The sequence below is a fragment of the Falco rusticolus genome, chromosome Z, assembly GCF_015220075.1.
Source record: "Falco rusticolus isolate bFalRus1 chromosome Z, bFalRus1.pri, whole genome shotgun sequence".
Classification (NCBI taxonomy): domain Eukaryota; kingdom Metazoa; phylum Chordata; class Aves; order Falconiformes; family Falconidae; genus Falco; species Falco rusticolus.
In genome coordinates this window covers 75,745,066-75,759,186 of record NC_051210.1, presented here as the reverse complement: position 1 = coordinate 75,759,186, position 14,121 = coordinate 75,745,066, and the positions used below count along the sequence as shown (strand labels likewise).

The 14,121-nt window shown below is 44.5% G+C and overlaps 1 protein-coding gene across 11 annotated transcripts in view; it reads left to right on the top strand.

Annotated features, from left to right (window-relative positions):
• CELF4 (CUGBP Elav-like family member 4) overlaps window positions 1-14,121 on the top strand; it is a 722,303-nt gene that overhangs the window by 526,568 nt on the left and 181,614 nt on the right. The gene's annotated exons all lie outside the window — the stretch shown is intronic.

Here is a 14,121-nt window from a genome sequence, read left to right as displayed (position 1 = left end):
ACTCCTTTTGACAAAACTTTTTTCTTCATTTCCTCTTCCTTGACTTTGTCATACAGTTCCTTGTGAAGTAATGTGAGAGCATCTGTTTTCTCTTTCATTTAATTTGTAAATACACTCCCCAAAGGGCTGGCAGAGCACACACAAGTCTGAGAGGCTACCACGGTGTCAGGTGCTGCTACCAAAGACAGGAATGCAGGCTCCTGCCCTCTGGGAGATGCTCTCCATCCTCATAGGAGCCTGCCCACTACATATCTGCTGGAAAAATGTTTAAAAAGGGGCTTGAGACTTTTCCACATATACCTGGTGTGTGGAGGTGGCTGAGGGGCAGTGGGGAGCTGTACACATGCCCCAGATACCCCTGGCATAGCTGGACACAGTGCTTAACATGGATCTCTACCATGCTCAAATGAGTTACATCTCAGATACATTTGGCTCAACAAACTTTTATGTTTTATATAAAGCACAGTCATACCTGTGTTTCAGACAAAGTTAGTGAGTAAAAAACCCCACCCACCTACTCTTATCGGACTGCATGGTAACAATTACTACATATGGAGGGAGGGGAGAAGATAAAATTTGGGTGTACAAAAGCCCTTCCTCAGGTGTATAAGCTAAAGCAAGGGGGGTCTTTGCATTCCATTTGCTGTATTATTGGAGATAGTCCTTGGACTGCAGTTCAGTCATTTACTTAGTCCTTGAGACAACAAACTTGTCACCAGCTTATGTGGTCGTTCCGCCCCACAAAAGACTGTTAAAGGCCTCAAGGTTTCACCCATGATTGTTATGATTACTATAAATTATCTTTTTATTGCACATTGAAATCCTCAGACACCAAGCACCTACAAAATCATGTTTCCTTCAGCAGCAGGTGTGGGCTTTCAGTTCCTGAACTGCCTCTTATGGCTGCAGAGACAGCTGAGACAGCCATCTGGAGACGTGGGAAGGAGTATACCTGGTTCCCCAGCTCCTTGGCTCTCTCACTGTCTTCACACCTGACAGAAACAAGTCTTTCCTCTGCCTGGCAGCCCACAGACTTTGCAGGTGGCATGCCTTGCTCTGCTGGGTGCATCCCCCGCCAGAAATCCAGAGGCAGCATCTTTCCCACCTGCACTGAACTGACCAAAAATGTCCAGGAGTCTGGTTTCCCAGCCTGACAAGTAGGTAACACTAATTAGCAAGCGCTTGGGAAACATGCCTCTTTGGAAGTGGAGGAAACGTCAAATCAGTACAGACTCAGTCAGTTAGCTCTTGATCATTTTTCCTGGCTATAATTGCATTTAATTGAGAATATGTAGCGCTGATAGGGCATTTTAAAGGAACCCTGTCCATCCCCCATGTGACAGTGTTATAACATGTTTCATGTCATCTTTATGTGTTTGGTCTGCTCTGGGATTAATCTTCATTCCTCAATCCCAGCACTGCCTTCTCCTCCCAGTTTTACAAAGGGTGAGACTGGGGCACAGAAGCATGGGGCATCTTGCCTAAACTGAGCCAGCAGGAATGTGGCAGAGCGGGTTTTAAAAGTCAGGAATTCAGACCCCTCAGTGTGGTCAAGCACTTTGATCCCACGAGCTCTGGCTTTGCGGTGTTTATTTTAGTCTCACCCCAGATGCAACCCACCTGCCAGTCCCACCAAAGCCAGGAGCCCAGTGGGGGTCAGAGGAAGCTCTCACAGGCAGCAGCATGTTCGCTGACCTCTCCCTTCTTGCACCTGCCAAATATATTGTAATAAATACACAGAGGCAATTAGCACCTTTATAGACAGGCCTCCATACCAAGAGGGGCTTCATCCTTGCCTGCTGCTCTGTATGGGGTGATTGGCAAAGGCAGGTAAATCCCTATCCTTTGTGTAACAAGATGAGAAAATGATGTGGAAAGCAAGAAACACCCACAGCCCTCCCAAGTATGACTGCTCAGGCTGATTCAAGCTCTTTCAAGTGGTTTTGTCTCCAGCGTTTTGTGCTTTCCTGCCTCCCAGCCCTTCCTCACGTTCCCATTCTTGCTCCCAACTCCGCCTTGCCAAGTCCTTCCACCACTGTTATTATTTGTGAAGCGTGAGGAGAGTTATGACAAGGGAGGGATGTCATTAAACCACGCCGGGAGGAGATGTCAGCCGCCATGCAAACATCTTCCTGACACTCCACTTTCAAACGATTTCAGAAACTGCACTCAGATGATTTCAGGTTGGGTAGGCCTGTCAACTTGGATGGACGCCACGCGTTGCTTTGGTGCCGGAGACAGCTCTGGAGCCTCTCAGCCGGCTGTTGCGCACACACATATGCAGCCCCGTCCCCCCACACACACAACTGCACATCATTATTTTTATGCCACTCCAAGACTGATATCCTTGAATGCCGTTGGAAGCGTCAAACTTTCACTGCAAGTGAAAGCTTTAACATTTAGAGAGTTCTTGTGTAATGCAAATGAACCGGAAAGGTAGGAAGGCATCCCAAATGCCACTCAATGCATTTATAAAAAGATAAGGTGACTGTGTCCTACCCTACCATATCATTTCATTACCGAGTGTCAGTGAAGAGCCTGGCAGCTCAATTGGTTGATGAAATCACATGACCTAAGTGTTATCTTGCAAAAACACATGAAATTACTAAGCTTGAACAGCAAAGAAGTATAAATATCCCCACACCACAGTTTATTCTCATCAGCCAATCAAAGGCTATGTACTTTTTTATTTCCTTTCATTTTTTCCTCCCAGTAGGGAAAAAAAAAAAAAAAAGTTTTCCCATCTAATTTATAATTCAATATATTTTTCTATCTAATATATTTATATTATTTTCTTCAATATCTAACTGAAGTGCTTTGTTTTTGCATTATTCATTTGATCTTTGTTTTCTGTTCTCATTGTTAACTTCCAATGCAATTTTAATAGGCTCATGGTCAGAGATCAGGGTGGCAGGCACTTTGATGCCGTGTTAATTCACTGACGAAAGGGCAGGAAGAAAGTGTGAGAAAGGAAGCCTTTAAAGCCATTGTTTCTGATCTAGATCTGAGCTGTCCCCTGTTGGTATGTGCCTAATTTTCACAGGGGCAGATTTCCTGGGTCTGCTGTGGTAGCCAGTTAGGTATTTGGGTGTCGTGCTAAAAGCGAGCAATAAGAAAAATGTAATTGCCTGAGCTTCTGCAGATGTGGGACATTAGCCAGGGCCTGCTGAGGTCCGTGGAAGTAATGCACTCTGCCGCTCTTCATCCTTTCCATGTCCCTGTTGAACTGCTCACACAAGTAAACAGTGGTGAAGGTAATGGATGTGGCATGTAAGACAGGAAAATGGGTTGGTTCTCAAGCTTTTCTAGTCCCTAGGGCAGTGCTGTGCCACCAGGAGTGTATGCTAGACTACAGTAACACACTGCTCTGTAGGTTGTGACTTGGCCACTAGAACACACAGCCTGCTATGTGCCTGACCAGGAAGCAGGCATGGACTTTTAACTGAAGACACTGGAGTCTCAGATGGGTCTCCATCTCTTGAATTTCTCACAGGTATGAATGTTTTTGTGCAGTCATTCACTGACTCACTACTAAGCTGTCTTCAATGAATAAAAATTCAGAACTTCTTTTTCAGCTGAATTATTGCAGCCCAGCCTAGTTGAGATATGAAAGACTCAGGTTTGGTGCTCAGTCTAGCCAAAAGCTTACTTTCAGTTTTATTTTCTTCCCAGCTGAACTCAACAAAGACATTTTTGCTGTAGCCAAAGAGTTAATAACAGTGTAGGAACTATAATTCAGCCTAGGAAAATAATTTATGGACATTCTTGGCATTTCTGGATATCAGCACAGCTGTAGCTCTGTCTTACCCATGAACAAATATTCTTGGCCAAGACACCAGCTCACACAGCCCATTAAAGGCAGCTTCTGTAGGAAGGAGTGCACGCAGCAAGCAATGCTAACTTGAGTTTACAACTGCTGCCCACTGAAAGTTGGCATGGATAGATAGTGGAAGTATTAAGTGATAAAAGGCATGGAGCATTGAAAGTGACAGGCAGCAGATGTAAATGGAGGTAATTTTGTGCAATAACCCACCAAATTCCATTTTAATGAACTTAGCTCTCCAGTCTCCATGAGACAAGACATTGCTAGACAAGAGAGAGGGAGAGGGAGGTCCAAAAAAGGGGTCATGAAGACAGAGGCTGCTAAGAAGTTGCAGCAGCAATCCTGCAGAGTACACACACATAAGTAAACCTGCCAGCCAGCTTCAGTTTGCACCAGTGACAGGAACGGCAGTAACACCAAGGATGCCTATGGAAGAATCTGTACTCACAGGATGATGAAAGGAAAGACATGAGGAGTAAATTATGCATTGCACATTCTAACAAGAAACCTGGGAGTGGATGGTAGAAATAAGGGAGATGTGGGGGAGTAGTGTTTGTTTGGTACCAGTGTGCCTTCGCCTTCCATCTTTCCTTTATTTTACACATTTATTCCCCTTGAATTAACTGATGGAAGAGGAACAGATGCCATCAGGATTTAAAACAACATTTTCAGTAGCTTGAAACTAGTGCTTGAATGGGAGATGTCAGCATTTCCTCTGAATTGTACAAATCAGTCGCATTGTAAAGGGGCTTTTGTTTATAGATGATGCTTTTTTATTAGAGATTCTTCAGGTCAGTTGCTTACAAATATATTTTCAGAAAAATTTGTACCATTTTAGGAACTCTCTCTGTCTAATCATACATCATTTTCAAAAGCTGGAAATATTTCTGGTGTTCTGGAGTTTCTCACTGAAATAAAGGTCTATGTTTTCTGGAGCAGAAATTCCTGACTTTGATTCCCTTTTCCTCGTGTTTGACTGACAGCCATTGGCATACAGTTGTGAATGAAGATTTACTGTCTGTCTGTCTGAACTCAATGGTCTCAGATTTTCCCCTAGATAAGTATTCAAATGATCAGAAATCTATAAATCTCAGAAAGGAAAAGTGCAGAAATGGCATCTTGGTTGTTCTTCTGGTTCTTTTTTCTCATCAAGGATATAAGTGGCAGATTTTTCTGTCTAGTTACTGTTTCAGATCCAGCGTTCTCATCCTCAGTACCTGAAATTACCTCACTTTGGTCTTTGCATGTGGGTAGAAGAGATGACCGTGAAATCTCTGTTAGATACTATTTTTGTAGAAAATGCATCAAATGCTCATAAAATATTCTCATATAAGCTATTGCTAGATACTTCAGACTACATCGGCAAGTCCTGTTCTGAACACAGGAAGGAAGCACAGCATAGCTGATGGCCTTACCGTGAGGGAGACAGCAAACATCAGTGAAAATATTAGCCTCTGTGTAAAATGTAATTTTAATTCCGCGCCCATCATCTTATGTCTGCTCTGAAATCAACTGCTTTAATAAGGCCACATCCTTCCAAAACCCAGGCAGCACTAAAAATTTAATTTTCTATCTCAAAAGAGTTTTGACGGGAAGTTTTCAACCTGCCCTGAAACACCAAGTATGGTGTGACAGCTGTCTTAGCCAAGCCCCTGGTTGTGCTTGGTCATTCTTAAATGCTGTTAATGGGAATGCAAAACAGTCATACACCTGATGTGTAAAAAGGGAAAAAATCATCAGAGACTCCAAGTGTGAACAGAAAAGGGATTGTGCCCCTTTCCCCATGGATCTGGCCTTTTCCCAGGGTTCAAAAGAATTTGACTGCATGGTAGGGAACTGTCTTTCTAGCATGAGTGAAGTGAAATGGGGAACAAAAAGAGAAAGAAAAGGAAAAGAAATCCACTTGATTAGCTTCTTAGCATCAGTTGGATGTGACAACTCTTTGAATATGGATGAAGTCTACAAGAGGGATCATCTGCCAGCAGTAGTTGTTACCAAGGAAGTAAGTGATGCTGGAGGTCCAGAGGGCACCTGTCTCGCTAGCTAATGAAAGAATTGTGGGAGACAGAGCTTTTCTATCTGATTAATATAAGGGCTGTAATTCCTGCCCTTCCCACCCCCACACCTTTTCTACTCTCTTTTTTAAAATGATACCAAGGCTATTGTTGTTATTGTAAGTGGGATGTGAAAGAGACTGTCCTAGGAAGAGCTTTGCCACTCATAAGTGATATTTTGACCAATAACGTCTGCCAATCTCATCCTCCCACATAGATTCTGGAAGGGAAAAGCAACTCTTTGCTTTATTCTCTGCCAGAATTTTTTTCCAGTCAGGCTGGGAGCTGAAAGTCACCCTTGATTTTCAAAGGGGAGAAATGCAGTGGTTAGAACGGGCTGATTAAGAGGGATCATATATTTATGGGGGTGGGAGAATTAGAAGAGATAACTCAAGAATGCTTTAACCTTAAAGGCAACAAAGGCATTTTAGGATATAAATGTCATTATAATGTCTCTGATCACAGAAAAAGGTAATTCAGTACCCTTTCTGAAGCAGTGGCCAGCAGATGTTTATCAAAAATACATAAAAATCAGGGAAAATATAATGAGTGTTCTGAGGTATATCTTCTCTGTGTAGGGAATTTTTAATATGGATAGAGCATCCATACATCAGAGAAAGTCTGAGTCCCCAGCTAATATTTATAAACATAAACAAGAACTACATCCATATGACTGTAGGTGCATTCCCTGTAGATAGGGACAAATTATTGGATGCTCATGTTTACAGGCCTAAACTCTCCTTTGTCACAAAAATGGGTGCCCAAATCCATACTGCAGACTGTGAACAGTTTCTGGTCTGTGCTATCTCCTGAACCATGCCTGGATGATGTTCAGAAGAGTAGTGGCCAACACTGTGCTAACCGCAATAGATTTTGACCATTGTGGGACATTGTCTCAGCCCATTTTCTGGCCCAATTTACCACAGAGGTAACCTAAATAATCATATAGGTAGCCCTCCTTTTAGTTGCCCTGAAACCACTGTTCTCAATCCTGCGAAATTCACACAGGCACAAGCAAACCTTTAGGTAAAACCATTCAAACAGGGCAAGAACTTGGCAGTTTGAAGGTAAGGTCTCCACAAGTCTGCCTTGAAAGCTGACTTAGCTGAGTAGTACTGCACACCATCTGGTGCATGGTAAACACAGCCACAGGGAGGCAGAACACAGAAAGAAAAAGGTGCAGAGAACAAAACGGACCTAGGACTCAAAGCAAAGCACAAACCAGAGCCTTCTGGTCCCCAGGCAGAAGGTTCCTCTGGTTATCTTAATAGGAGTCACTCTCTGGTTCAGACTCTCTCTCAGCTGCAAGTCCTTTACAGAAGCTCATCCTTTCATGGCATAAATCAGTAAGCTTTTCAGTACGCCTTTGGTGGTTTTCAAGAGAAGATGACTTGGCCCATGTATTTCACAGACAGACCAAAGATTTTGCTTGACCCCTTTACAGTAGTGCGGGTTGATCCCCTTATTTATTTACCTAGTAAATGCCAGTCAGTGAATTTAAGATGTCAGAGAATCTGAAAATACACAAAGGTCTTCTGTAGCAGGATCAGGTTTCACCAAGTTTAATTAATGCTGAGGATAAGACATTTTCCCCTCCACTGGCAGAAGGAGAGAGAGAGGGAGTCTGGAACTTCTCCATTGTTGAGCTATCACTCAAAAACCTTGTTCCACCATCAGTCAATAACATGCAATTGAGAAAAGATGTGTATAGTGTGGCAGCTACTCCATGATAACCCCCAAACATGGATAAGGGGCTGCAGTGGAAAATACATCTAATCCCAAGGTACTGCGACTGAAGTGCCCTTCTCCAGTTCACTTTGAAAGGTACAGAGAGATGCTTTAAAAACCCTTACCGTAACCCACGTCCACCAAAAAGAGGCTAGATATAATTTAATCTCCAGGTATAACAATTTATTGGCTCACACTTTCAAAGATATTGTAGCAGAATTTATTAGCAGAATTTACACTCCACTGGTGTGAAAGTCTTCACTTGCCACCTGATAAAGGCAAAAGCTGGAACAGGATTACAGATTGCATTTTTAAGTGGATTTTATCTTTTGCAGGTATATATGTATATAGTTTACCTCTTCTGAATGCGTGTGCTTATGTAAGTGTGGGTGGTGGGGGAAGGGGAACTGTTTATATCTCACTTCTAATTTTTCTATGCATTCTAAGGTCTTAGTATTAAGAAAAAGAATGGTTCAGTAGAAAAGGGCTACACCTAATAGTGTTTCCTCTACAGGGTGAATGTTTTCACTTACAAATAACAAATTGTACACTGTTGTGCACATTTGGTGACTCTGCCCATAGGCATTCAATCAGAAATTAGAAACATTTATTTCCATGTCCTGTTGCACAGCCAGCTTCAGGGAAACCATAGCCCTGTTAGGTTCTGCATAATTCTGTTAGTGTCCTGAACAGCTTTAAAGAAGGAACTCACTTTTAAACTAGTTGGCAGGTTTAATATTCCCTAAATTTACCCATATCTAAGACAGCTAATTAAAATGTAGATCCTTCCATATGAGCAAGTCAGTAAAGACTTGCAATACAGAACACGGAGAGGAAAGTGGTTTTTTGGGGGATTTGACTAGAAGTAGATGTCTGCTGTACAATGAGAGTTGTGACCTTGACTTTGCAGACCAGATCTCTTTTGACTACAGAAGAAAGTCGAGGGTGATTATCTGAGATGGAGGCATGCCTTGTGGCAAACACATAAGTTTTTTCCGAATGTATCATACCCTTTCAAAAGCAAATCTCTAAATATGCAGATTCTTGTAGGCAATATTTAGTTTTCTTTGTAGACATAATGGCAGATGGTTATTCCGGATCACAAGGAAGGATTTTGGTCAAATATTTTATGCCTTGGGGGAAAAAAAGGTAGTGAAGCATTGAATGGAAACATATGCATGCTCCTATCAATAAGATACCACGATAAATTTATTTGAGTGAAAATGCAGAACTTCTGGAAAGGCATTTTTTAAACAATGCTTTTTCTTTTCCCTTTTCTCAATTTCCTTTATTAATCTGCTTGCTTTTAGTAAAAAGGAAACAAAACATAATAGCTCATTTTGGGACAGTAAAGTCACTTTTGCAAACTGGAAAATAATGTTTAAAAAATATTTTGTTGATGTGCATTTTTGCCAGTGAAGTATACAGTTAGGAATTCAGACACATCTCTCAATCCATGGGTATGGCTGCCAGCACCTACCCACAGACCTGGGGAAGGGCTGCATGCTCTGGCAGCCTTTAAGATCAGCGAAGGTCAGGGGTGTGCAGAGCCTGGAAAGTCAGGCTCAAACAGGTCTGCGGATGCTACGTGGTGACATATAAGATGAAAAGAAAAAGCACTCCCTGGGCAGATTAAACTATTAGTTTCCTTTCACATATAAAGGTACAGTTTGCCATAGCAGATGGGGCCAGCGATCCATCATGTCAGGCACTGTGCCTCCAGCAGTGGTCTGTGCTTGGAGAGTGTGAAAGCCCTCCCTCCCAGCAGCACCTGGCCAGCAGCGTGGTGGGGGACAGAAAGGACAAATCTCTCCTGGAGTCCTGCAGCACTGATCTTGTGCCCTATTGACAGACATAAAGACAATGCTCTGGCCACGTCTTTGGCTGATGTAGGTCTCTGTTGCATCTGGAGAGTCCAGAGAGCCCCTGAGGTTATGTCTAGGCATGAACCACAGGCACAGTCAGGGAGCCCCGTAGGCAAAAGGCATCTGTGGGGACTGAAATATGACCTTCAAGAAGGGCTTGCAGCAGTGGACAGTCCCAGCCCAGGACATCTCCCTCCATCATGGGCTGATCACAGCTCATAGCCAGAGCTTTTGAAATGGAGGATGAACATATCCTTGATTTAGATTCTCTGCAGCTTCGTCTCTCTGCTTTAGATTATAGGATGACTGAAACAGTTGGGTATTGCCAGTTGCTTGCAGCAAATGAACTCTCCACCTTTATCCATTTGCCTGGATTTGAAAAGCAGAAGACCAGGGACCCTCATCAACATCAAGTGGAGCACCAGTGAGGGGGAGGAGGTGGACCACGAGCTCGGTCCTGCCCAGCCCCACAAAGTCCGGCACTAGCAAACGTGTATCTTGGACATTCATTATGAAAGACTCATTGGGAACCCTTTGATCTCGTGTAAGGGGAGCCATTGAGGGAGTGGTTGAAGGAGAGAGGAAGGAAACTGAAGATTTAGGCCTGCTGGGCGAGGTAGAAGGGTGAACGCTTTAGGAGTTGGCTTTCTTGATCACTTTATCAGACCCTTACATTGGTTTTTTCTTCGGGGAGGCAGGCAGGGAGGAGGGGAGAGGTATTACAAAAAAAAAAAAAGGAAAGAAAAGCCATCCATTCAGCAGTTCATCTCCATATCTCCATAACGCTTTCAAATGACGGCATTTCCACAGAGCACATTTTATTCCCGGAGACACTCTTGAGCTTGAGCATAGGGGATTTGCATCTGTAAAAAGGACGGAGAGAAGGAGACAGCAAGGCTTAGCCTTTGTATCCATCGCCAGAGCTGGAGGAGGGGGAAGCCTGAGGAAGGGGATGTTTGACCCTCATCTGTGTAGCAAAGAGACTGGAGACAAAAGAAAAACATTTTCCTCTCACAGGCCCACCTCCCTTCTGTTCCCCGAAAGTCTAGCAGGGAAATCAGTGCTACAGTCTTCTATTGTCAGGGGCTAAAAAATAAATAAATAAAGTCCCAGATTAGATAACAACAGCAAAACATGTAGGAGCATCAGGGGCAAGAAGGATCAGCATCTGTTTTAATTAAAAAATCTGCCTCCATTGATTTTTTTTTAAAGGACCACATTTGTAAGGAGATGAAGAAAATGTTCCCCCCCCCATCTTAGTTTAATGAATGGTGTATGTCTGCTGTTAGCTGCAAATAAGCCTTTGATCATTTTATTGCTGTCTGTAAAACTAAAAAAAATTTGCTGTGTATTCCTTTTTTTTTTTTTTGTCTTTAAATTGGGAGCATTAGGAGGGGAGTGGCAATAGACAGATCTATTTGGGTAACATCCGAATGAGGGTGGGAGAGCAACCAGGAAGAGGAGCAATGAGAATAAATAGATGGTACTGCAGCTAGTTCGATGGGGTCAGACTGACAGCACCTGGGGGCTGAGACAACCAGGTGTACCAGCCCCAGCTAAGAAAACCCAAAATGCTGTGCCTGCTGCTACCAGCTGCCTGCACTCCTCTCCAAACATTTATAACAATTAGAAGCATGTTGGTGTATTAAGATTACAGGAAAGCATGCATTTGAGCCCCAGTTCAGCTGGAGTAGTTCATCATGGAGTGACTGGGGGATGGGGAGGCAGTGTGGAAAACTGTTCCTTGGGATGGGGGGACTGGGAGGGCAGAGTTTTCCTTGTGTAAGATGGCACCTGGCAGTGCAAGAGCCAAGCATGCAGAGATGGAGGTGGGAGGCAGAGAGCTGCCCTCCTGCCCAGAGCAAGAGCCTCAGTAGATACAGTGTGGGTCCCACCTCTGCTGCCAACTTGCTTAGTATTTGTACAGAAATCACTTGTGTTTCCTGCTGTAAAATGAGCTTAACACCACTTTGCCTGCTTCCCAGGGCCTCCTGAGGGTAAGCAGATTAAGGGTTTGGAAGCGTGTGGGCGCTGTGGCAGTGGGGACCAGAGGCCAGCACGGTGCAGCCTGGGCTCGGGGGGACGTGGAGCTTATTGCAGCCACACGGGGTCGGGTCCTGCTGGCTCCAAAGTGGCCACATTTCACAGAAGCATGAGAAGCACTTTGCAGGTGGTGGCACTGAAGCAAAGTAAGCTTGTTGCCTGGCCAAGAAGGGGAGTTTAATGCAACCTCTATCCACCTCCCTCCGCCCCAGCAACAGCAGCTGGCTTGGTATGCTGGGGCTCTCTCTGCTGCTCTGTGCAAAATCCTTCCCCATTCTCCTCATTGCGCCGGTGACCCACCCTAGGGCTGGCCCTGCTCTCTTACCCTAAGGAGAGGGCAGGGAAACCAATCAGTTTGTCCTACAGTGCTGAGGAGTCTGGAGCTGGCCTTGGTGGGAAGGCACAGGGAGCAGTCAGGAGGTAGGAGGGGCCACCGTGGGACATCTCTGTTGGGGAACTGTGGGGTGGCACTAACTGTTCGAAGGTCCCCAGGAGTAGATGTCTTGTTCCCCTTTTGGCTGTGGGTGTTTTTTGGACAGCCTCTGAGAGGCTCCTTTCTATGGACATACATCATCATGACTGTTAGTCCATGACTTTCTGAGGGCTTGGGGGGTGCACAGAGCAGGACATGGTGTGCCACCAGTTACTGCTTCCTAACTCAAAATGCTGACCAACACTACCCCTGACCTTTGCATCTCAGAGCACAGCTTTTCGTAGTGGTTCCTGCCAGGGAGAGGAGCAAGGAGGCTGTTCTGTCCCTGTTGACACCATGGTATGGGACACACAACCCAGGGTCAGAGCACTGGAGCTTGTTCCTGCGTGGCTTCAGCTCCATTAGCTCCATGCTCCCATTCATGGGCAGCAAGGACAGCGTGAGAGGGTGCGTGATTGTGCATGTGTACCCACTATATTAATACATATGTATGTGTATTTTTACATATCAGTTCTATAGGGCTCAGCAACATCAAAAGGAACCTGGATAATCAGAGCAGAAGATATAAAAGATCAAACAGAATATCTTTTAAACAGATCTGAGAAGCTTAATTTTCATCCAATGTTACTGCCGGAGCTTTTCCTTCTTCCCTCCCCACCCCCCCTCTGTTTTTTTTCCCACTTCCATGAGTTTCTTTGATCTGTTTTGATGTCTTTTTCAGCTCTTCTTTCAAAAAAATCTTTTTAAAACTTTTTTTTTTTTCTTTTCCTTTCCCCCAAAGTCATGAAGGCTTCTAAAAGTAAGAAACTAGCTACATGCAACATCTCCCCACACACGTTCCTCCCCACAATGCACATGCACTCCACAGTCAGTCCCAGTTCTGTGCAGAAACCTCTGACTTCAGGGCAGAGGGATGAAATTAAAACTGCACCGAGTGAAATGTTATTTCCTTCATGTCAAGGGTTTTCAACTCAGTCACTTTTGAGTCCTGTTCAGGGTTTGAATTGGACTACATTTGTGGCAAAAGTTGTTCCCTCAGTTGTATGTCTAGCAAAAGGCCAACTTCACAGAGAGAAACCCGGCAGGCTTTATTTCAGACCTGTGCTATCAGTTTGCTTTGACAAGGATGTGAGTGTAGGGTCAGGTCACCTGGGTTTTTCCTTTGATTTCCTTAAGGCCTGGACAAACTTACTTAACTTTCTAGCCTAAGTGTTGAAGAAGTTACTAACTTCTACAAATCTGCTATGCCTATAGGCAACAAAGAAAAAATAAATTTCATCCATGGATGAAAGTCACTAGAGAGGAAAAATGCTTTCTTCACAGCTCTGTGGCACATTTTCTGCTCTGGCTGGTGGCACCCCAGAAGTTCAGTCCCTTCTGCTCCCAGGTGGTTTGAGGTCCTGGGTCCATCTTAGCTCACATGACCCCAAGACGCTGCTACCAAGCTCCCACACACAGCATCACTCCATGCCATGCTCAGGGGTACCACTTCAAACTTGATACCCCAGCATTGCCTCCCCGTATTTCTCTACATGTCTCCTCACCACATATAGGGGAGCTGGCACTCCCCACAAGCCCCCAACAGCTTCCCCTCTCTTGGCTGCCTTTCCCATTCCTGTTTTTTCTCCCCATTGCTGTAGCAGGCATGCTTGCCAAAAGCCATTCTCTGGTGAAGGGAGTGCTCACCAGCACTTCAGAGCAGACTCTCTGCAACGTGCATCAACCATGGGCAGGAGCTAAACTATATCAGCTGAGTGAAGCTAGGTTGAATTTATGTGACAGGGCACTGTAAGGGGTGGCTGTCTGCTGGGGACAGGGCAGATAAAGCCAAAACCCTTTTACACTGGCCCTAAGCAGGCTGCAAGCAAAGTCTCCTGCATGCCAGCTCTCGTGCTTCCTGCATTAAAGCTCTCCCTCCCTCAACAGATAGTGCCAGAGCAGTAGGAGTGCCTGTCCTGTGCTTCTAATTAATATGATTTCAGTCTCCCAGACTGTCCTCAGAGCCTAGATGAAATGTGGAAAGTGTAAATACTGTACACAGACACACAGACTCACCAGACTGCCTCGTCTTTCAAGCCGAGTTAGTCTTTCTTGCAGCAAGCAGATGAGCTCAGAGGAACCGGGAAAAAAAGACTGAGCTATTACAGCACAAGTTTTGTGTGAATCCAAAAGTGC